The 22,633-nt window shown below is 48.1% G+C and overlaps 1 protein-coding gene across 7 annotated transcripts in view; it reads left to right on the top strand.

Annotated features, from left to right (window-relative positions):
• Positions 1–22,633, top strand: part of PLEK (pleckstrin) — a 513,179-nt gene that overhangs the window by 268,141 nt on the left and 222,405 nt on the right. The window lies entirely within an intron of this gene.

The raw sequence follows: 22,633 nt of genomic DNA, 5'->3' as shown, positions 1-22,633 counted from the left end.
ACTTAACCAGCGCTTCAAATTTTTCCTATTTTTGAGCACTTTTGGTGAGGGTTGACCTCATAGGAGTCTGAGAGATTACTAGCTGCTATTGTGCACTTGACATTTCTTTACATTTTTGCTGTGTGTGTGTATAAGGTGTATATGAAACATAAATGCATTCTGTGCTTAGACTTGGGTCTAGGGAGGCCAATCCCGGGCCGTTTTTCCAATCCCGGGGATCGGGATTGAAAAATGCTCAATCCTGGGATTCCCGGGATCCCGGGATTGTACTGTGTATGTATAATATATATATATAGGGCTGCGTAAAATGTTTGGGCTGTGTCACATGTCGTTCCATGCTGACTGGGGGCAAGTTCCCACACCCTCGAAGTGGGAAGTTGATCAGCATCAGATTTCGGCTACATTGCCGCCTTGACCATGTAATCTATATGTTGATCTGCCCATGTGGCCTCCCATATGTGGGAATGATTACATGTACATTCAGAGAAAGAATGGCCAATCATCGTAGCTCGATCCATCAAGCACTGGTAACAGGATGCACCGATAAGCCGGTTGCCCAACATTTTTTGATAGCAGGACACCAAGTGGCCTCATTGAAGTGCCGTATTATCGATTGGGTTCCAGTTCCCAAAAGGGGCGGAGATAGGTCACTCCTTCTAAAGAAATTGGAAGCAAGGTGGATCCATAGACTGGAATCAGTAGTGCCCAATGGACTTAATGAATCGAACCCATTAAACTTTTTTTTACGTTAAAAAATTGTTGAAATAATTTTTTCTCCTTTTTCTCCTTTTTTTCTTTTTTTAATTTTTTCAATTTTTGTGTTCTAGGCTGCCAGCTGGATATAGTAACCGACACACACTGATTTATGATTTAAATTTATTTTTGTATGTGTAAACAAACAAAAATAAGATTTTACTCACCGGTAAATCTATTTCTCGTAGTCCGTAGTGGATGGTGGGAACTCCGTAAGGACCATGGGGGAATAGACGGGCTCCGCAGGAGACTGGGCACTCTAAAAGAAAGATTAGGTACTATCTGGTGTGCACTGGCTCCTCCCACTATGACCCTCCTCCAGACCTCAGTTAGGATACTGTGCCCGGAAGAGCTGACACAATAAGGAAGGATTTTGAATCCCGGGTAAGACTCATACCAGCCACACCAATCACACCGTATAACTCGTGATACTACACCCAGTTAACAGTATGAAATATAACTGAGCCTCTCAACAGATGGCTCAACAATAACCCTTAGTTAGGCAATAACTACATACAAGTATTGCAGACAATCCGCACTTGGGATGGGCGCCCAGCATCCACTACGGACTACGAGAAATAGATTTACCGGTGAGTAAAATCTTATTTTCTCTGACGTCCTAGTGGATGCTGGGAACTCCGTAAGGACCATGGGGATTATACCAAAGCTCCCAAACGGGCGGGAGAGTGCGGATGACTCTGCAGCACCGAATGAGAAAACACAAGGTCCTCCTCAGCCAGGGTATCAATTTTGTAGAATTTAGCAAACGTGTTTGCCCCTGACCAAGTTGCAGCTCGGCAAAATTGTAAAGCCGAGACCCCTCGGGCAGCCGCCCAAGATGAGCCCACTTTCCTCGTGGAATGGGCTTTTACTGATTTAGGATGCGGCAATCCAGCCGCAGAATGCTCCAGCTGAATTGTGCTACAAATTCAGCGAGCAATAGTCTGCTTAGAAGCAGGAGCACCTATTTTGTTGGGTGCCTACAGGATAAAAAGCGAGTCAGTTTTCCTGACTCCAGCCGTCCTGGAAATATAAATTTTTAAGGCCCTGACTACGTCCAGTAACTTGGAATCTTCCAAGTCCCTAGTAGCCGCAGGCACTACAATAGGTTGGTTCAAGTGAAAAGCTGATACCACCTTAGGGAGAAACTGGGGACGAGTCCTCAATTCTGCCCTATCCATATGGAAAATCAGATAAGGGCTTTTACATGACAAAGCCGCCAATTCTGACACACGCCTGGCCGAAGCCAAGGCCAATAACATGACCACTTTCCACGTGAGATATTTCAAATCCACAGTTTTAAGTGGCTCAAACCAATGTGATTTTAAGAAACTCAACACCACGTTGAGATCCCAAGGTGCCACAGGAGGCACAAAAGGGGGCTGAATATGTAGCACTCCCTTTACAAATGTCTGAACTCAAAGCAGTGAAGCCAGTTCTTTCTGGAAGAAAATCGTCAGAGCCGAAATCTGGACCTTAATGGAACCCAATTTTAGGCCCATAGTCACCCCTGACTGTAGGAAGTGCAGAAAATGACCCAGCTGAAATTCCTCTGTTGGGGCCTTCCTGGCCTCACACCACGCAACATATTTTCGCCAAATACGGTGATAATGGTTTGCGGTTACTTCTTTCCTGGCTTTTATCAGCGTAGGAATGACTTCTTCCGGAATGCCTTTTCCTTTAGGATCCGGAATTCAACCGCCATGCCGTCAAACGCAGCCCCGGTAAGTCTTGGAACAGACAGGGCCCCTGCTGTAGCAGATCCTGTCTGAGCGGTAGAGGCCATGGGTCCTCTGATATCATTTCTTGAAGTTCTGGGTACCAAGCTCTTCTTGGCCCATCCGGAACCACGAGTATCGTTCTTACTCCTCGTTTTCTTATTATTCTCAGTACCTTTGGTATGAGAGGCAGAGGAGGGAATACATAAACCGACTGGTACACCCACGGGGTCACTAGAGCGTCCACAGCTATTGCCTGAGGGTCCCTTGACCTGGCGCAATATCTAGTTTTTTGTTTAGGCGGGACTCCATCATGTCCACCTGTGGCATTTCCCAACGGTTTACCAACAGTTGGAAGACTTGGATGAAGTTCCCACTCTCCCGGGTGTAGGTCGTGTCTGCTGAGGAAGTCTGCTTCCCAGTTGTCCACTCCCGGAATGAACACTACTGACAGTGCTAAGACGTGATTTTCCGCCCATCGGAGAATCCTTGTGGCTTCTGCCATCGCCATCCTGCTTCTTGTGCCGCCCTGTCGGTTTACATGGGCGACTGCCGTGATGTTGTCTGATTGGATCAGTTCCGGCTGGTTTTGAAGCAGAGGCCTTGCCAGACTTAGGGCATTGTAAATGGCCCTCAGTTCCAGAATATTTATGTGTAGGGATGACTCCTGACTTGACCAAAGTCCATGGAAATTTCTTCCCTGTGTGACTGCCCCCCAGCCTCGAAGGCTGGCATCCGTGGTTACCAGGACCCAGTCCTGTATGCCGAATCTGCGGCCCTCTTGAAGATGAGCACTCTGCAGCCACCACAGTAGAGATACCCTGGTCCTTGGAGACAGGGTTATCAGCCGATGCATCTGAAGATGCGATCCCGACCACTTGTCCAAGAGGTCCCACTGAAAGGTTCTTGCATGGAACCTGCAGAATGGAATTTTGCTTCGTAAGAAGCTACCATTTTTCCCAGGACTCGTGTGCAGTGATGCACCGATACCTGTTTTGGTTTCAGGAGGTCTCTGACTAGAGATGACAGCTCCTTGGCTTTCTCCTGCGGGAGAAACACTTTTTTCTGTACTGTGTCCAGAACCATCCCCAGGAACAGTAGGCGTGTGGTAGGAACCAGCTGTGACTTTGGAATGTATAGAATCCATCCGTGCTGTTGTAGCACTTCCCGAGATAGTGCTACTCCGACCAACAACTGCTCCTTGGACCTCGCCTTTATAAGGAGATCGTCCAAGTACGGGATAATTAAAACTTCCTTTTTCCAAAGGAGTATCATCATTTCTGCCATTACCTTGGTAAAGACCCTCGGTGCCGTGGACAGTCCAAACGGCAGTGTTTGGAATTGGTAATGGCAATCCTGTACCACAAATCTGAGGTACTCCTGTTGAGGATGGTAAATGGGGACATGTAGGTAATCATCCTTGGTGTCCAGGGATACCATGTAATCCCCCTCCTCCAGGCTTGCAATAACCGCCCTGAGCGATTCCATCTTGAACTTGAATTTTTTTATGTATGTGTTCAAGGATTTCAAATTTAAAATGGGTCTCACCGAACCGTCCGGTTTCGGTACCACAAACAGTGTGGAATAGTAACCCCGTCCTTGTTGAAGTAGGGGCACCTTGACTATCACCTGCTGGGAATACAGCTTGTGAATTGCCTCTAGCACAGCCTCCCTGCCTGAGGGAGTTGTCGGCAAGGCAGATTTGAGGAAACGGCGGGGGGGAGACGCCTCGAATTCCAGCTTGTACCCCTGAGATACTACTTGAAGGATCCAGGGATCCACCTGTGAGCGAGCCCACTGATCGCTGAAATTTTTGAGGCGGCCCCCCACCGTACCTGGCTACGCCTGTGGAGCCCCCGCGTCATGCGGTGGACTCAGAGGAAGCGGGGGAAGAATTTTGATTCTGGGAACTGGCTGACTGGTGCAGCTTTTTCCCTCTTCCCTCGTCTCTGTGCAGAAAGGAAGCGCCTTTGACCCGCTTGCTTTTCTGAAGCCGAAAGGACTGTACCTGATAATACAGTGCTTTCTTAGGCTGTGAGGAAACCTGAGGTAAAAAATTTTCTTCCCAGCTGTTGCTGTGGATACGAGGTCCCAGAGACCATCCCCAAACAATTCCTCACCCTTATAAGGCTCTATGTGCCTTTTAAAGTCAGCATCACCTGTCCAGTGTCGGGTCTCTAATACCCTCCTGACAGAATGGACATTGCATTAATTCTGGATGCCAGCCGGCAAAATATCCCTCTGTGCATCCCTCATATATAAGACGACGTCTTATGTTCGCAAAATAGTATCCCTGTTTGACAGGGTTACAGACCACGCTGCAGCAGCACTATCTGCAGGTCTCAGTCTAGTACCTGAGTGTGTAAATACAGACTTCAGGATAGCCTCCTGCTTTTTATCAGCAGGTACCTTCAAAGTGGCCGTATCCTAAGACGGCAGTGCCACCTTTTTTGACAAACGTGTGAGCGCCTTATCCACCCTAGGGGATATCTCCCAGCGTAACTTATCCTCTGGCGGGAAAGGGTATGCCATCAGTAACTTTTTAGAAATTACCAGTTTCTTATCGGGGGAACCCACGCTTTTTCACACTTCATTCACTCATTTGATGGGGGAACAAAACACTGCCTGCTTTTTCTCCCCAAACATAAAACCCTTTTTTTAGTGGTACTTGGGTTAATGTCAGAAATGTGTAACACATTTTCTCTAACGTCCTAGTGGATGCTGGGGACTCCGTCAGGACCATGGGGAATAGCGGCTCCGCAGGAGACAGGGCACAAAAAGTAAGCTTTTAGGATCACATGGTGTGTACTGGCCCCTCCCCCTATGACCCTCCTCCAAGCCTCAGTTAGGTTTTTGTGCCCGTCCGAGCAGGGTGCAATCTAGGTGGCTCTCATAAAGAGCTGCTTAGAAAAAGTTTTTTAGGTTTCTTATTTTCAGTGAGTCCTGCTGGCAACAGGCTCACTGCTACGAGGGACTTAGGGGAGAGAAGTGAACTCACCTGCGTGCAGGATGGATTTGCTTCTTAGGCTACTGGACACCATTAGCTCCAGAGGGATCGAACACAGGCCCAGCCATGGAGTCCAGTCCCGGAGCCGTGCCGCCGACCCCCCTTGCAGATGCCGAAGTTGAAGAGGTCCAGAGGTCCGGAAACAGGCGGCAGAAGACTTTCAGTCTTCATAAGGTAGCGCACAGCACTGCAGCTGTGCGCCATTGTTGTCGGCACACTTCACACCAGCGGTCACTGAGGGTGCAGGGCGCTGGGGGGGGCGCCCTGGGCAGCAATGTATAATACCTTTTTCTATGGCTAAAATACATCACATATAGCCCTTGAGGCTATATGGATGTATTTAACCCCTGCCATATATCGCAAACTCCGGGAGAAGAGCACGCCATTTTAGGGGGTGGGGCCTATTCTCCTCAGCACACAGCGCCATTTTCCTGCTCAGCTCCGCTGTGAGGAAGGCTCCCAGGACTCTCCCCTGCACTGCACTACAGAAACAGGGTAAAACAGAGAAGGGGGGCATATTTTGGCGATATTTTTATATATTAAGCGCATATAACAGAAACAACACCTTTTAGGGTTGTTTATATACATTTTTATAGCGCTTTGGTGTGTGCTGGCAAACTCTCCCTCTGTCTCCCCAAAGGGCTAGTGGGGTCCTGTCTTCGATAAGAGCATTCCCTGTGTGTCTGCTGTGTGTCGGTACGTGTGTGTCGACATGTATGAGGACGATGTTGGTGTGGAGGCGGAGCAATTGCCGGTAATGGTGATGTCACCCCCTAGGGAGTCGACACCGGAATGGATGGCTTTAATTATGGAATTACGTGATAATGTTAGCACGCTGCAAAAGTCAGTTGACGACATGAGACGGCCGAAAAACCAGTTAGTATCTGTCCAGGCGTCTCAGGCACCGTCAGGGGCTGTAAAACGTCCCTTACCTCAGTCAGTCGACACAGGTACCGACACAGATGAATCTAGTGTCGACGGTGAAGAAAGAAACGTATTTTCCAATAGGGCCACACGTTATATGATCACGGCAATGAAGGAGGCTTTGCATATCTCTGATACTGCAGGTACCTCAAAGGGGGGTATTATGTGGGGTGTGAAAAAACTACCTGTAGCTTTTCCAGAATCAGAGGAATTGAATGACGTGTGTGATGAAGCGTGGGTTAACCCCGATAGAAAACTGCTAATTTCAAAGAAGTTATTGGCATTATACCCTTTCCCACCAGAGGTTAGGGCGCGCTGGGAAACACCCCCTAGGGTGGATAAGGCGCTCACACGCTTATCAAAACAAGTGGCGTTACCGTCTCCTGATACGGCAGCCCTCAAGGATCCAGCTGATAGGAGGCTGGAAACTACCCTGAAGAGTATATACACACATACTGGTGTTATACTGCGACCAGCAATAGCCTCAGCCTGGATGTGCAGTGCTGGGGTGGTGTGGTCGGATTCCCTGACTGAAAATATTGATACCCTGGATAGGGACAGTATTTTATTGACTATAGAGCAATTAAAGGATGCTTTTCTTTATATGCGAGATGCTCAGAGGGATATTTGCACTCTGGCATCGAGAGTAAGTGCGATGTCCATATCTGCCAGAAGAAGTTTATGGACGCGACAGTGGTCAGGTGATGCGGATTCCAAACGGCATATGGAAGTATTGCCGTATAAAGGAGAGGAATTATTTGGGGTCGGTCTATCGGATCTGGTGGCCACGGCAACAGCCGGAAAATCCACTTTTTTACCTCAGGTCACCTCCCAACAGAAAAAGACACCGTCTTTTCAGCCGCAGTCCTTTCGTTCCTATAAGAACAAGCGGGCAAAAGGACAGTCATATTTGCCCAGAGGCAAAGGAAGGGGTAAGAGGGTGCAGCAAGCAACTACTTCCCACGAACAGAAGCCCTCCCCGGCTTCTACAAAGCCCTCAGCATGACGCTGGGGCTGTGCAAGCGGACTCAGGGGCGGTGGGGGGTCGACTAAAGATTTTCAGCACACAGTGGGCGCGCTCACAGGTGGACCCTTGGATCCTGCAGGTAGTATCTCAGGGTTACAAGTTGGAATTCGAAAAGTCTCCCCCTCGCCGGTTCCTAAAGTCTGCTTTACCAATGTCTCCCTCAGAAAGGGCGACTGTATTGGAAGCCATTCACAAGCTGTATTCTCAGCAGGTGATAGTCAAGGTACCCCTCCTACAACAGAGAAGACTGCAGGAGTCTTCAGCCGCCGATTCTGGACCTCTTCTTACTTCAGCATCTGCAAGGGGGCCGGCGGCGCGGCTCCGGTGACCATCCAGGCTGTACCTGTGATCGTCCCTCTGGAGCTGATGTCCAGTAGCCAAGAAGCCAATCCATCCTGCACGCAGGTGAGTTCACTTCTTCTCCCCTCTGTCCCTCGTTGCAGTGATCCTGTTGCCAGCAGGAATCACTGTAAAATAAAAAACCTAAGCTAAACTTTCTCTAAGCAGCTCTTTATGAGAGCCACCTAGAATTGCACCCTTCTCGGGCGGGCACAAAAATCTAACTGGAGTCTGGAGGAGGGTCATAGGGGGAGGAGCCAGTGCACACCACCTGATCTGGAAAAGCTTTACTTTTTGTGCCCTGTCTCCTGCGGAGCCGCTATTCCCCATGGTCCTTTCAGGAACCCCAGCATCCACTAGGACGATAGAGAAAGGGGTATTATTCCACACTATTTGTGGTACCGAAGCCGGACGGTTCGGTAAGACCTATTCTAAATCTGAAATCCTTGAACCTGTACATACAGAAATTCAAGTTCAAGATGGAGTCACTCAGAGCAGTGATAGCGAATCTGGAAGAAGGGGACTTCATGGTGTCCCTGGACATAAAAGATGCTTATCTGCATGTCCCAATTTACCCTTCACACCAAGGGTATCTCAGGTTCGTGATACAAAACTGTCATTATCAGTTTCAAACGCTGCCGTTTGGTTTGTCCACGGCACCTCGGGTCTTTACCAAGGTAATGGCCGAAATGATGGTTCTTCTACGAAGAAAAGGCGTATTAATTATCCCTTACTTGGACGATCTCCTGATAAGGGCAAGGTCCAGAGAACAGCTGGAAGTCGGAGTAGCACTAACCCAAGTAGTGCTTCAACAACACGGGTGGATTCTGAATCTTCCAAAATCTCAATTGACCCCGACGACACGTCTGCTGTTCCTGGGAATGATTCTGGACACTGTTCAGAAAAAGGTGTTTCTCCCGGAGGAGAAAGCAAGGGAGTTATCCGAACTTGTCAGGAACCTCCTAAAACCAGGAAATGTGTCAGTACATCAATGCACAAGAGTCCTGGGAAAGATGGTGGCTTCTTACGAAGCAATTCCATTCGGCAGATTCCACACACGAATATTTCAGTGGGATCTGCTGGACAAATGGTCCGGATCGCATCTGCACATGCATCAGCGGATAACACTGTCACCAAGAACAAGGGTGTCTCTTCTGTGGTGGTTGCAGAGTGCCCATCTGTTAGAGGGCCGCAGATTCGGCATACAGGACTGGGTCCTGGTGACTACGGATGCCAGCCTACGAGGCTGGGGAGCAGTCACACAGGGAAGAAACTTCCAGGGCGTGTGGTCGAACCTGGAGACGTCTCTTCACATAAATATACTGGAGCTAAGAGCGATTTACAATGCTCTAAGCCTGGAAAAACCGCTGCTTCAGGGTCAGCCGGTGTTGATCCAGTCGGACAACATCACGGCAGTCGCCCACGTAAACAGACAGGGCGGCACGAGAAGCAGAAGAGCAATGACAGAAGCTGCAAGGATTCTTCGCTGGGCGGAAAATCATGTCATAGCACTGTCAGCAGTGTTCATTCCGGGAGTGGACAACTGGGAAGCAGACTTCCTCAGCAGACACGACCTCCACCCGGGAGAGTGGGGACTTCATCCAGAAGTCTTCCACATGATTGTGAACCGTTGGGAAAAACCAAAGGTGGACATGATGGCGTCCCGCCTCAACAAGAAACTGGACAGATATTGCGCCAGGTCAAGAGACCCTCAGGCAATAGCTGTGGACGCTCTGGTAACACCGTGGGGGTACCAGTCCGTGTATGTGTTTCCTCCTCTGCCTCTCATACCAAAGGTACTGAGAATTATACGGCTACGGGGAGTAAGAACAATACTCGTGGCTCCGGATTGGCCGAGAAGGACTTGGTACCCGGAACTTCAAGAGATGCTCACGGAAGAGCCGTGGCCTCTACCGTTAAGAAGGGATCTGCTTCAGGAGGGACCTTGTATGTTCCAAGACTTACCGCGACTGCGTTTGACGGCATGGCGGTTGAACGCCGGATTCTAAAAGAAAAGGGCATTCCAGAGGAAGTTATTCCTACCTTGATTAAAGCCAGGAAGGAAGTGACCTCACAACATTATCACCGCATGTGGAGAAAATATGTTGCGTGGTGTGAGGCCAAGAAGGCCCCAACGGAGGAATTTCAATTGGGTCGATTCCTACATTTCCTGCAGGCAGGATTGTCTATGGGCCTCAAATTGGGGTCTATTAAGGTTCAAATTTCGGCCTTATCGATTTTCTTCCAGAAAAAATTGGCTTCAGTGCCTGAAGTACAAACCTTTGTCAAAGGTGTACTACATATACAGCCCCCGATTGTGCCTCCAGTGGCACCGTGGGATCTCAACGTAGTTTTGGATTTTCTCAAATCCCATTGGTTTGAGCCGCTCAAATCGGTAGATTTGAAGTATCTTACATGGTAAGTAACCATGCTACTGGCCCTGGCTTCAGCCAGGAGAGTATCAGAGTTGGCGGCTTTATCGTACAAAAGCCCATATCTGATTTTCCATTTGGACAGGGCAGAACTGCGGACGCGTCCTCAGTTTCTGCCTAAGGTGGTTTCGGCTTTTCACTTGAACCAGCCTATTGTGGTGCCTGCGGCTATTAGCGACTTGGAGGACTCCAAGTTGCTGGACGTTGTCAGAGCATTGAAAATATATATTTCAAGGACGGCTGGAGTCAGAAAATCTGACTCGCTGTTTATCCTGTATGCACCCAACAAGATGGGTGCTCCTGCGTCTAAGCAGACGATTGCTCGTTGGATCTGTAGCACAATCCAACTTGCACATTCTGTGGCAGGCCTGCCACAGCCTAAATCTGTAAATGCCCACTCCACAAGGAAGGTGGGCTCATCTTGGGCGGCTGCCCGAGGGGTCTCGGCATTACAACTTTGCCGAGCAGCTACGTGGTCAGGGGAGAACACGTTTGTAAAATTTTACAAATTTGATACTCTGGCTAAGGAGGACCTGGAGTTCTCTCATTCGGTGCTGCAGAGTCATCCGCACTCTCCCGCCCGTTTGGGAGCTTTGGTATAATCCCCATGGTCCTGACGGAGTCCCCAGCATCCACTAGGACGTTAGAGAAAATAAGAATTTACTTACCGATAATTCTATTTCTCATAGTCCGTAGTGGATGCTGGGCGCCCATCCCAAGTGCGGATTGTCTGCAATACTTGTACATAGTTATTGTTACAAAAATCGGGTTATTATTGTTGTGAGCCATCTTTTCAGAGGCTTCTTCGTTGTTATCATACTGTTAACTGGGTTCAAATCACAAGTTGTACGGTGTGATTGGTGTGGCTGGTATGAGTCTTACCCGGGATTCAAGATCCTTCCTTATTGTGTACGCTCGTCCGGGCACAGTACCTAACTGAGGCTTGGAGGAGGGTCATAGGGGGAGGGGCCAGTACACACCATGTGATCCTAAAAGCTTACTTTTTGTGCCCTGTCTCCTGCGGAGCCGCTATTCCCCATGGTCCTGACGGAGTCCCCAGCATCCACTACGGACTATGAGAAATAGAATTATCGGTAAGTAAATTCTTATTTTTTATTGCCGGGATCATGTAACGGATGTTCCTAGTGGATTGTGTATATGTCTCAACCTCGTCGACACTGGAGTCAGACTCCGTGTCGACATCTGTGTCTGCCATCTGAGGGAGCGGGCGTTTTTGAGCCCCTGATGGCCTTTGAGACGCCTGGGCAGGCGCGGGCTGAGAAGCCGGCTGTCCCATAGCTGTTACGTCATCCAGCCTTTTATGTAAGGAGTTGACACTGTCGGTTTATACCTTCCACCTATCCATCCACTCTGGTGTCGGCCCCACAGGGGGCGACATCACATTTATCGGCATCTGCTCTGCCATCACATAAGCCTCCTCATCAAACGTGTCGACACAGCCGTACCGACACACCGCACACACACACACACACACACACACACACACACACACACACACACACACACACACGGAATGCTCTGACTGAGGACAGGACCCCACACAGCCCTTTGGGGAGACAGAGAGAGAGTATGCCAGCACACACCAGAGCGCTATATAATTTTGGGATTAACACTATATTGAGTGAATTTTTCCCAATAGCTGCTTGTATATACAATATTGCGCCTAAATTTTGTGCCCCCCCTCTCTTTTTAACCCTTTGAGCCTGAAAACTACAGGGGAGAGCCTGGGGAGCTGTCTTCCAGCTGCACTGTGAAGAGAAAATGGCACCAGTGTGCTGAGGGAGAAGCCCCGCCCCTTTTTCAACTGACTTTCTCCCGCTTTTTCTGGAATACTGGCAGAGGTAATTTTACATCTATATAGCCTCTAGGACTATATATGATGTAGATTTGCCAGCCAAGGTGTCATATATTGCCCTCAGGGCGCCCCCCCCCAGCGCCCTGCACCCTCAGTGACCGGAGTGTGAAGTGTGCATGAGGAGCAATGGCGCACAGCTGCAGTGCTGTGCGCTACCTTGGTGAAGACCGAAGTCTTCTGCCGCCGATTTTCCGGACCTCTTCTTGCTTCTGGCTCTGTAAGGGGGACGGCGGCGCGGCTCCGGGAACGAACACCAAGGCCAGTTCCATGCGGTCGATCCCTCTGGAGCTAATGGTGTCCAGTAGCCTAAGAAGCCCAAGCTAGCTGCAAGCAGGTAGGTTCGCTTCTTCTCCCCTTAGTCCCTCGATGCAGTGAGCCTGTTGCCAGCAGGTCTCACTGTAAAATAAAAAACCTAAAATAAACTTTCTTTCTAGGAGCTCAGGAGAGCCCCTAGTGTGCATCCAGCTCAGCCGGGCACAGAAATCTAACTGAGGTCTGGAGGAGGGTCATAGTGGGAGGAGCCAGTGCACACCAGATAGTACCTAATCTTTCTTTTAGAGTGCCCAGTCTCCTGCGGAGCCCGTCTATTCCCCCATGGTCCTTACGGAGTTCCCAGCATCCACTAGGACGTCAGAGAAAAAGCACCTTTTATGTATGTTGCCTCTCTCCATATTTGATTTTATTTATATATGGAGTTTGGTGCATCTCATTAACACAGACTAATTTGTGGTTAGATGTTACTCCTGACTTACTGTGGCATTTTAATGATGGGCTTGGATGATACCTAGTATATCCCATGAAAGTAATGTGACTTAGTTATGAGATGTTTTCTCTGCATTAATAGATTAAAGTCTTGATAGCCCACATTAACAGCCACTGTCTAGGTATGAGGGTATAATGGGCATTGTTTTTTAACTGCACCTGACTGGCTCTATGTTTTAGACTAGTGGGGTGCATCCACGTTGGGGGATGTCTCTAGTTCTTATAATAATTGTTGTTATCTATCTATGCACTTAATTCTGGTCTACTAATTAATTAATATATATATTGCTATAAGCACTTCTGATGCTCTAATCGAGATGAGCAGTGAGCTCTAACACTTTGGATGTCCTTGCGGGCATCTTTTTCTGCTTGCGTTCCAGTATACTAGGTTACACTTCCGCCCTGGTGACGCGTGCGTTCCAGGGACCGGATGTGGCAGTCGTTGCTTAGCAACGCGGGACCAGGAACTTGGTGCTTTACCGTGCACCCGTTGGCGGGAGCAGACGGTGCACTGTATGGGCTGCACTCTGCGGGCCTGTCAAGTCCGGACGGCGGGGCAGCTTTTGCCCTGTAAGTAAGTTTTTCTTCCTGACGTGGATGCGCCCACTGGTGTATACTATTTGTAGAGATGAGCGGGTTCGGTTCCTCTGAATCCGAACCCGCCCGAACTTCAGGTTTTTTACACGGGTCCGAGCAGGCTCGGATCTTCCCGCCTTGCTCGGCTAACCCGAGCGCGCCCGAACGTCATCATCACGCTGTCGGATTCTCGCGAGGCTCGGATTCTATCGCGAGACTCGGATTCTATATAAGGAGCCGCGCGTCGCCGCCATTTTCACACGTGCATTGAGAGTCATAGGGAGAGGACGTGGCTGGCGTCCTCTCCGTTTAGAGAAGAGAGAGACACAGTATTTTGGGGAGCATTATTAGGAGGAGTACTACTATACTGTATACTACTATACTACTTGCTGAAGTGATATTTATAGATTAGATAATAGATAGTGTGACTGTAAGTGTATTATCTGACTTGTGGGGGAGACACTGACAGTGGGGAGCAGTTAGAGTCTGAGAGCAGGACTCAGGAGTACATATAACGTACAGTGCACACTTTTGCTGCCAGAGTCAGTGCCACACTGCCATTGTTGTGACCACACTGACCACCAGTATAATAATATATTTTGTGATTGTCTGCTTAGGCCTCGGAGTACTAGTTGCAAGTTGCAACGTGACCTGAAGTGACCACCAGTTTAATAATCACCACCAGTTTAATATATATATATATATATATATATATATATATAATTGTATATAATATATATATATATATATATATATATAATATTGTATACCACCTACCCGTGGTTTTTTTTTTTTCATTCTTCTTTATACATACTACTATAGTAGCTTACTGTAGCAGTCTGCGGTGCTGTGCTGACCTGACAGTGTCCAGCAGGTCCGTCATCAGTCATTACATAATAAATATATATAGTACCTGTCCGGCTGCAGTACTAGTGATATTATATTGATTTCATCTCATTATCAATAATTTATCATCCAGTCTAGACTCTATATTAGCAGCAGACACAGTACGTTAGTCCACGGCTGTAGCTACCTCTGTGTCGGCACTCGGCAGTCCATCCATAATTGTATACCACCTACCCGTGGTTTTTTTTTTTCTTTCTTCTTTGTACATACTACTATAGAGTATAGTAGCTTACTGTAGCAGTCTGCGGTGCTGCTGAGCTGACAGTGTCCAGCAGGTCCGTCATCAGTCATCATTACCTAATAAATATATTATCTACCTGTCCGGCTGCAGTACTAGTGATATTATATATACATACATATATATATTGATTTCATCTCATTATCAATCATCCAGTCTATATTAGCAGCAGACACAGTACGTTAGTCCACGGCTGTAGCTACCTCTGTGTCGGCACTCGGCAGTCCATCCATAATTGTATACCACCTACCCGTGTTTTTTTTTTTTTTCTTTCTTCTTTGTACATACTACTATAGTATAGTAGCTTACTGTAGCAGTCTGCGGTGCTGCTGAGCTGACAGTGTCCAGCAGGTCCGTCATCAGTCATCATTACCTAATAAATATATTATCTACCTGTCCGGCTGCAGTACTAGTGATATTATATATACATACATATATATATATTGATTTCATCTCATTATCATCCAGTCTATATTAGCAGCAGACACAGTACGGTAGTCCACGGCTGTAGCTACCTCTGTGTCGGCACTCGGCAGTCCATCCATAATTGTATACCACCTACCCGTGGTTTTTTTTTTCTTTCTTCTTTGTACATACTACTATAGTATAGTAGCTTACTGTAGCAGTCTGCGGTGCTGCTGAGCTGACAGTGTCCAGCAGGTCCGTCATCAGTCATCATTACCTAATAAATATATTATCTACCTGTCCGGCTGCAGTACTAGTGATATTATATATACATACATATATATATTGATTTCATCTCATTATCAATCATCCAGTCTATATTAGCAGCAGACACAGTACGTTAGTCCACGGCTGTAGCTACCTCTGTGTCGGCACTCGGCAGTCCATCCATAATTGTATACCACCTACCCGTGGTTTTTTTTTTTCTTTCTTCTTTGTACATACTACTATAGTATAGTAGCTTACTGTAGCAGTCTGCGGTGCTGCTGAGCTGACAGTGTCCAGCAGGTCCGTCATCAGTCATCATTACCTAATAAATATATTATCTACCTGTCCGGCTGCAGTACTAGTGATATTATATATACATACATATATATATATTGATTTCATCTCATTATCATCCAGTCTATATTAGCAGCAGACACAGTACGGTAGTCCACGGCTGTAGCTACCTCTGTGTCGGCACTCGGCAGTCCATCCATAATTGTATACCACCTACCCGTGGTTTTTTTTTTTCTTTCTTCTTTGTACATACTACTATAGTATAGTAGCTTACTGTAGCAGTCTGCGGTGCTGCTGAGCTGACAGTGTCCAGCAGGTCCGTCATCAGTCATCATTACCTAATAAATATATTATCTACCTGTCCGGCTGCAGTACTAGTGATATTATATATACATACATATATATAATTGATTTCATCTCATTATCATCCAGTCTATATTAGCAGCAGACGCAGTACGGTAGTCCACGGCTGTAGCTACCTCTGTGTCGGCACTCGGCAGTCCATCCATAAGTATACTAGTATCCATCCATCTCCATTGTTTACCTGAGGTGCCTTTTAGTTGTGCCTATTAAAATATGGAGAACAAAAATGTTGAGGTTCCAAACTTAGGGAAAGATAAAGATCGACTTCCACCTCGTGCTGAAGCTGCTGCCACTAGTCATGGCCGAGACGATGAAATGCCAGCAACGTCGTCTGCCAAGGCCGATGCCCAATGTCATAGTACAGAGCATGTCAAATCCAAAACACCAAATATCAGTAAAAAAAGGACTCCAAAACCTAAAATAAAATTGTCGGAGGAGAAGCGTAAACTTGCCAATATGCCATTTACCACACGGAGTGGCAAGGAACGGCTGAGGCCCTGGCCTATGTTCATGGCTAGTGGTTCAGCTTCACATGAGGATGGAAGCACTCAGCCTCTCGCTAGAAAACTGAAAAGACTCAAGCTGGCAAAAGCACCGCAAAGAACTGTGCGTTCTTCGAAATCCCAAATCCACAAGGAGAGTCCAATTGTGTCGCTTGCGATGCCTGACCTTCCCAACACTGGACGTGAAGAGCATGCGCCTTCCACCATTTGCACGCCCCCTGCAAGTGCTGGAAGGAGCACCCGCAGTCCAGTTCCTGATAGTCAGATTGAAGATGTCAGTGTTGAAGTACACCAGGATGAGGAGGATATGGGTGTTGCTGGCGCTGGGGAGGAAATTGACCAGGAGGATTCTGATGGTGAGGTGGTTTGTTTAAGTCAGGCACTCGGGGAGACACCTGTTGTCCGTGGGAGGAATAGGGCCATTGACATGCCTGGTCAAAATACAAAAAAAATCAGCTCTTCGGTGTGGAAGTATTTCACCAGAAATGCGGACAACATTTGTCAAGCCGTGTGTTGCCTTTGTCAAGCTGTAATAAGTAGGGGTAAGGACGTTAACCACCTCGGAACATCCTCCCTTATACGTCACCTGCAGCGCATTCATAATAAGTCAGTGACAAGTTCAAAAACTTTGGGTGACAGCGGAAGCAGTCCACTGACCAGTAAATCCCTTCCTCTTGTAAACAAGCTCACGCAAACCACCCCACCAACTCCCTCAGTGTCAATTTCCTCCTTACCCAGGAATGCCAATAGTCCTGCAGGCCATGTCACTGGCAATTCTGACGAGTCCTCTCCTGCCTGGGATTCCTCCGATGCATCCTTGAGTGTAATGCCTACTGCTGCTGGCGCTGCTGTTGTTGCTGCTGGGAGTCGATCGTCATCCCAGAGGGGAAGTCGTAAGCCCACTTGTACTACTTCCAGTAAGCAATTGACTGTCCAACAGTCCTTTGCGAGGAAGATGAAATATCACAGCAGTCATCCTACTGCAAAGCGGATAACTGAGGCCTTGACAACTATGTTGGTGTTAGACGTGCGTCCGGTATCCGCCGTTAGTTCACAGGGAACTAGACAATTTATTGAGGCAGTATGCCCCCGTTACCAAATACCATCTAGGTTCCACTTCTCTAGGCAGGCGATACCGAGAATGTACACGGACGTCAGAAAAAGACTCACCAGTGTCCTAAAAAATGCAGTTGTACCCAATGTCCACTTAACCACGGACATGTGGACAAGTGGAGCAGGGCAGGGTCGGGACTATATGACTGTGACAGCCCACTGGGTAGATGTATGGACTCCCGCCGCAAGAACAGCAGCGGCGGCACCAGTAGCAGCATCTCGCAAACGCCAACTCTTTCCTAGGCAGGCTACGCTTTGTATCACCGGTTTCCAGAATACGCACACAGCTGAAAACCTCTTACGGCAACTGAGGAAGATCATCGCGGAATGGCTTACCCCAATTGGACTCTCCTGTGGATTTGTGGCATCGGACAACGCCAGCAATATTGTGTGTGCATTAAATATGGGCAAATTCCAGCACGTCCCATGTTTTGCACATACCTTGAATTTGGTGGTGCAGAATTTTTTTAAAAACGACAGGGGCGTGCAAGAGATGCTGTCGGTGGCCAGAAGAATTGCGGGACACTTTCGGCGTACAGGCACCACGTACAGAAGACTGGAGCACCACCAAAAACTACTGAACCTGCCCTGCCATCATCTGAAGCAAGAAGTGGTAACGAGGTGGAATTCAACCCTCTATATGCTTCAGAGGTTGGAGGAGCAGCAAAAGGCCATTCAAGCCTATACAATTGAGCACGATATAGGAGGTGGAATGCACCTGTCTCAAGCGCAGTGGAGAATGATTTCAACGTTGTGCAAGGTTCTGATGCCCTTTGAACTTGCCACACGTGAAGTCAGTTCAGACACTGCCAGCCTGAGTCAAGTCATTCCCCTCATCAGGCTTTTGCAGAAAAAGCTGGAGACATTGAAGGAGGAGCTAACACGGAGCGATTCCGCTAGGCATGTGGGACTTGTGGATGGAGCCCTTAATTCGCTTAACAAGGATTCACGGGTGGTCAATCTGTTGAAATCAGAGCACTACATTTTGGCCACCGTGCTCGATCCTAGATTTAAAGCCTACCTTGGATCTCTCTTTCCGGCAGACACAAGTCTGCTGGGGTTGAAAGACCTGCTGGTGAGAAAATTGTCAAGTCAAGCGGAACGCGACCTGTCAACATCTCCTCCTTCACATTCTCCCGCAACTGGGGGTGCGAGGAAAAGGCTCAGAATTCCGAGCCCACCCGCTGGCGGTGATGCAGGGCAGTCTGGAGCGACTGCTGATGCTGACATCTGGTCCGGACTGAAGGACCTGACAACGATTACGGACATGTCGTCTACTGTCACTGCATATGATTCTCTCACCATTGAAAGAATGGTGGAGGATTATATGAGTGACCGCATCCAAGTAGGCACGTCACACAGTCCGTACTTATACTGGCAGGAAAAAGAGGCAATTTGGAGGCCCTTGCACAAACTGGCTTTATTCTACCTAAGTTGCCCTCCCACAAGTGTGTACTCCGAAAGAGTGTTTAGTGCCGCCGCTCACCTTGTCAGCAATCGGCGTACGAGGTTACATCCAGAAAATGTGGAGAAGATGATGTTCATTAAAATGAATTATAATCAATTCCTCCGTGGAGACATTGACCAGCAGCAATTGCCTCCACAAAGTACACAGGGAGCTGAGATGGTGGATTCCAGTGGGGACGAATTGATAATCTGTGAGGAGGGGGATGTACACGGTGATATATCGGAGGATGATGATGAGGTGGACATCTTGCCTCTGTAGAGCCAGTTTGTGCAAGGAGAGATTAATTGCTTCTTTTTTGGTGGGGGTCCAAACCAACCCGTCATTTCAGTCACAGTCGTGTGGCAGACCCTGTCACTGAAATGATGGGTTGGTTAAAGTGTGCATGTCCTGTTTATACAACATAAGGGTGGGTGGGAGGGCCCAAGGACAATTCCATCTTGCACCTTCTTTCATTTTTCTTTGCGTCATGTGCTGTTTGTGGAATGTTTTTTGGAAGGGCCATCCTGCGTGACACTGCAGTGCCACTCCTAGATGGGCCCGGTGTTTGTGTCGGCCACTAGGGTCGCTTATCTTACTCACACAGCTACCTCATTGCGCCTCTTTTTTTCTTTGCGTCATGTGCTGTTTGGGGAGGGTTTTTTGGAAGGGCCATCCTGCGTGACACTGCAGTGCCACTCCTATATGGGCACGGTGTTTGTGTCGGCCACTAGGGTCGCTTATCTTACTCACACAGCTACCTCATTGCGCCTCTTTTTTTCTTTGCGTCATGTGCTGTTTGGGGAGGGTTTTTTGGAAGGGCCATCCTGCGTGACACTGCAGTGCCACTCCTAGATGGGCACGGTGTTTGTGTCGGCCACTAGGGTCGCTTATCTTACTCACACAGCTACCTCATTGCGCCTCTTTTTTTCTTTGCGTCATGTGCTGTTTGGGGAGGGTTTTTTGGAAGGGCCATCCTGCGTGACACTGCAGTGCCACTCCTAGATGGGCACGGTGTTTGTGTCGGCCACTAGGGTCGCTTATCTTACTCACACAGCTACCTCATTGCGCCTCTTTTTTTCTTTGCGTCATGTGCTGTTTGGGGAGGGTTTTTTGGAAGGGCATCCTGCGTGACACTGCAGTGCCACTCCTAGATGGGCCCGGTGTTTGTGTCGGCCACTAGGGTCGCTTATCTTACTCACACAGCTACCTCATTGCGCCTCTTTTTTTCTTTGCGTCATGTGCTGTTTGGGGAGGGTTTTTTGGAAGGGCCATCCTGCGTGACACTGCAGTGCCACTCCTAGATGGGCCCGGTGTTTGTGTCGGCCACTAGGGTCGCTTATCTTACTCACACAGCTACCTCATTGCGCCTCTTTTTTTCTTTGCGTCATGTGCTGTTTGGGGAGGGTTTTTTGGAAGGGCCATCCTGCGTGACACTGCAGTGCCACTCCTAGATGGGCCCGGTGTTTGTGTCGGCCACTAGGGTCGCTTATCTTACTCACACAGCTACCTCATTGCGCCTCTTTTTTTCTTTGCGTCATGTGCTGTTTGGGGAGTGTTTTTTGGAAGGGCCATCCTGCGTGACACTGCAGTGCCACTCCTAGATGGGCCCGGTGTTTGTGTCGGCCACTAGGGTCGCTTATCTTACTCACACAGCTACCTCATTGCGCCTCTTTTTTTCTTTGCGTCATGTGCTGTTTGGGGAGTGTTTTTTGGAAGGGCCATCCTGCGTGACACTGCAGTGCCACTCCTAGATGGGCCCGGTGTTTGTGTCGGCCACTAGGGTCGCTTATCTTACTCACACAGCTACCTCATTGCGCCTCTTTTTTTCTTTGCGTCATGTGCTGTTTGGGGAGGGTTTTTTGGAAGGGCCATCCTGCGTGACACTGCAGTGCCACTCCTAGATGGGCCCGGTGTTTGTGTCGGCCACTAGGGTCGCTTATCTTACTCACACAGCTACCTCATTGCGCCTCTTTTTTTCTTTGCGTCATGTGCTGTTTGGGGAGGGTTTTTTGGAAGGGCCATCCTGCGTGACACTGCAGTGCCACTCCTAGATGGGCCCGGTGTTTGTGTCGGCCACTAGGGTCGCTTATCTTACTCACACAGCTACCTCATTGCGCCTCTTTTTTTCTTTGCGTCATGTGCTGTTTGGGGAGGGTTTTTTGGAAGGGCCATCCTGCGTGACACTGCAGTGCCACTCCTAGATGGGCCCGGTGTTTGTGTCGGCCACTAGGGTCGCTTATCTTACTCACACAGCTACCTCATTGCGCCTCTTTTTTTCTTTGCGTCATGTGCTGTTTGGGGAGGGTTTTTTGGAAGGGCCATCCTGCGTGACACTGCAGTGCCACTCCTAGATGGGCCCGGTGTTTGTGTCGGCCACTAGGGTCGCTTATCTTACACAGCTACCTCATTGCGCCTCTTTTTTTCTTTGCGTCATGTGCTATTTGGGGAGGGTTTTTTGGAAGGGCCATCCTGCGTGACACTGCAGTGCCACTCCTAGATGGGCACGGTGTTTGTGTCGGCCACTAGGGTCGCTTATCTTACTCACACAGCTACCTCATTGCGCCTCTTTTTTTCTTTGCGTCATGTGCTGTTTGGGGAGGGTTTTTTGGAAGGGCCATCCTGCGTGACACTGCAGTGCCACTCCTAGATGGGCACGGTGTTTGTGTCGGCCACTAGGGTCGCTTAGCTTAGTCATCCAGCGACCTAGGTGCAAATTTTAGGACTAAAAATAATATTGTGAGGTGTGAGGTATTCAGAATAGACTGAAAATGAGTGGAAATTATGGTTTTTGAGGTTAATAATACTTTGGGATCAAAATGACCCCCAAATTCTATGATTTAAGCTGTTTTTTAGTGTTTTTTAAAAAAAACACCCGAATCCAAAACACACCCGAATCCGACAAAAAAAATTCGGTGAGGTTTTGCCAAAACGCGGTCGAACCCAAAACACGGCCGCGGAACCGAACCCAAAACCAAAACACAACACCCGAAAAATTTCAAGTGCACATCTAACTATTTGTGGTACTGGTTGTATAATAGGATCTTGTAAGTCGCACTATGATTAGGTCATAAAATCAGCGGTTTTGGCGCCATTTCTAAATTGTGATTAGGTGTATATATAGAGCCAGTCAGACATGGCTTATTCTACTGCTGGATACCTGGGATGATCTGCTATTTGGTTTTATTACCTGATGTATAGCTGTTACAGATAACCTCCTGAGGAAGGCCCGTTTTGGGCCGAAAGCGCTTGAGGATACCATTCAAGTGGAATATGTAACGTATATCACAATAAAATGAGAACCTTTTGCATATTTTGAAAAATCTGGAGAGTGCCTCCATTATTTCTCTATAATTACAATGCTTTGGCATCGGAGTGGACACCCCAGTTGATGTTTTTTCTGAGGATGTGAGTGCGACCTTTTTGGATATATATATATATATATATATGTAAATACAGCAGCAGCCGGCACTCAAGTATAGGGAATAAAGCTGCTCCGGTGCCAGAACCAATCATGAATAAATGTCCAGCAATGAACGGCACTCGGAGACACAATAGTTGCAAAAATCTGTATTCCAAAAGTCAACGTTTCGGGGGACGGGGGTCCGTCCCCCGAAACGTTGACTTTTGGAATACAGATTTTTGCAACTATTGTGTCTCCGAGTGCCGTTCATTGCTGGACATTT

This window comes from Pseudophryne corroboree, chromosome 4 (assembly GCF_028390025.1).
Source record: "Pseudophryne corroboree isolate aPseCor3 chromosome 4, aPseCor3.hap2, whole genome shotgun sequence".
NCBI classification, from domain to species: domain Eukaryota; kingdom Metazoa; phylum Chordata; class Amphibia; order Anura; family Myobatrachidae; genus Pseudophryne; species Pseudophryne corroboree.
The sequence above is the reverse complement of the archived record's forward strand: the minus strand, read 5'-3'. Positions and strand labels throughout refer to the sequence as shown.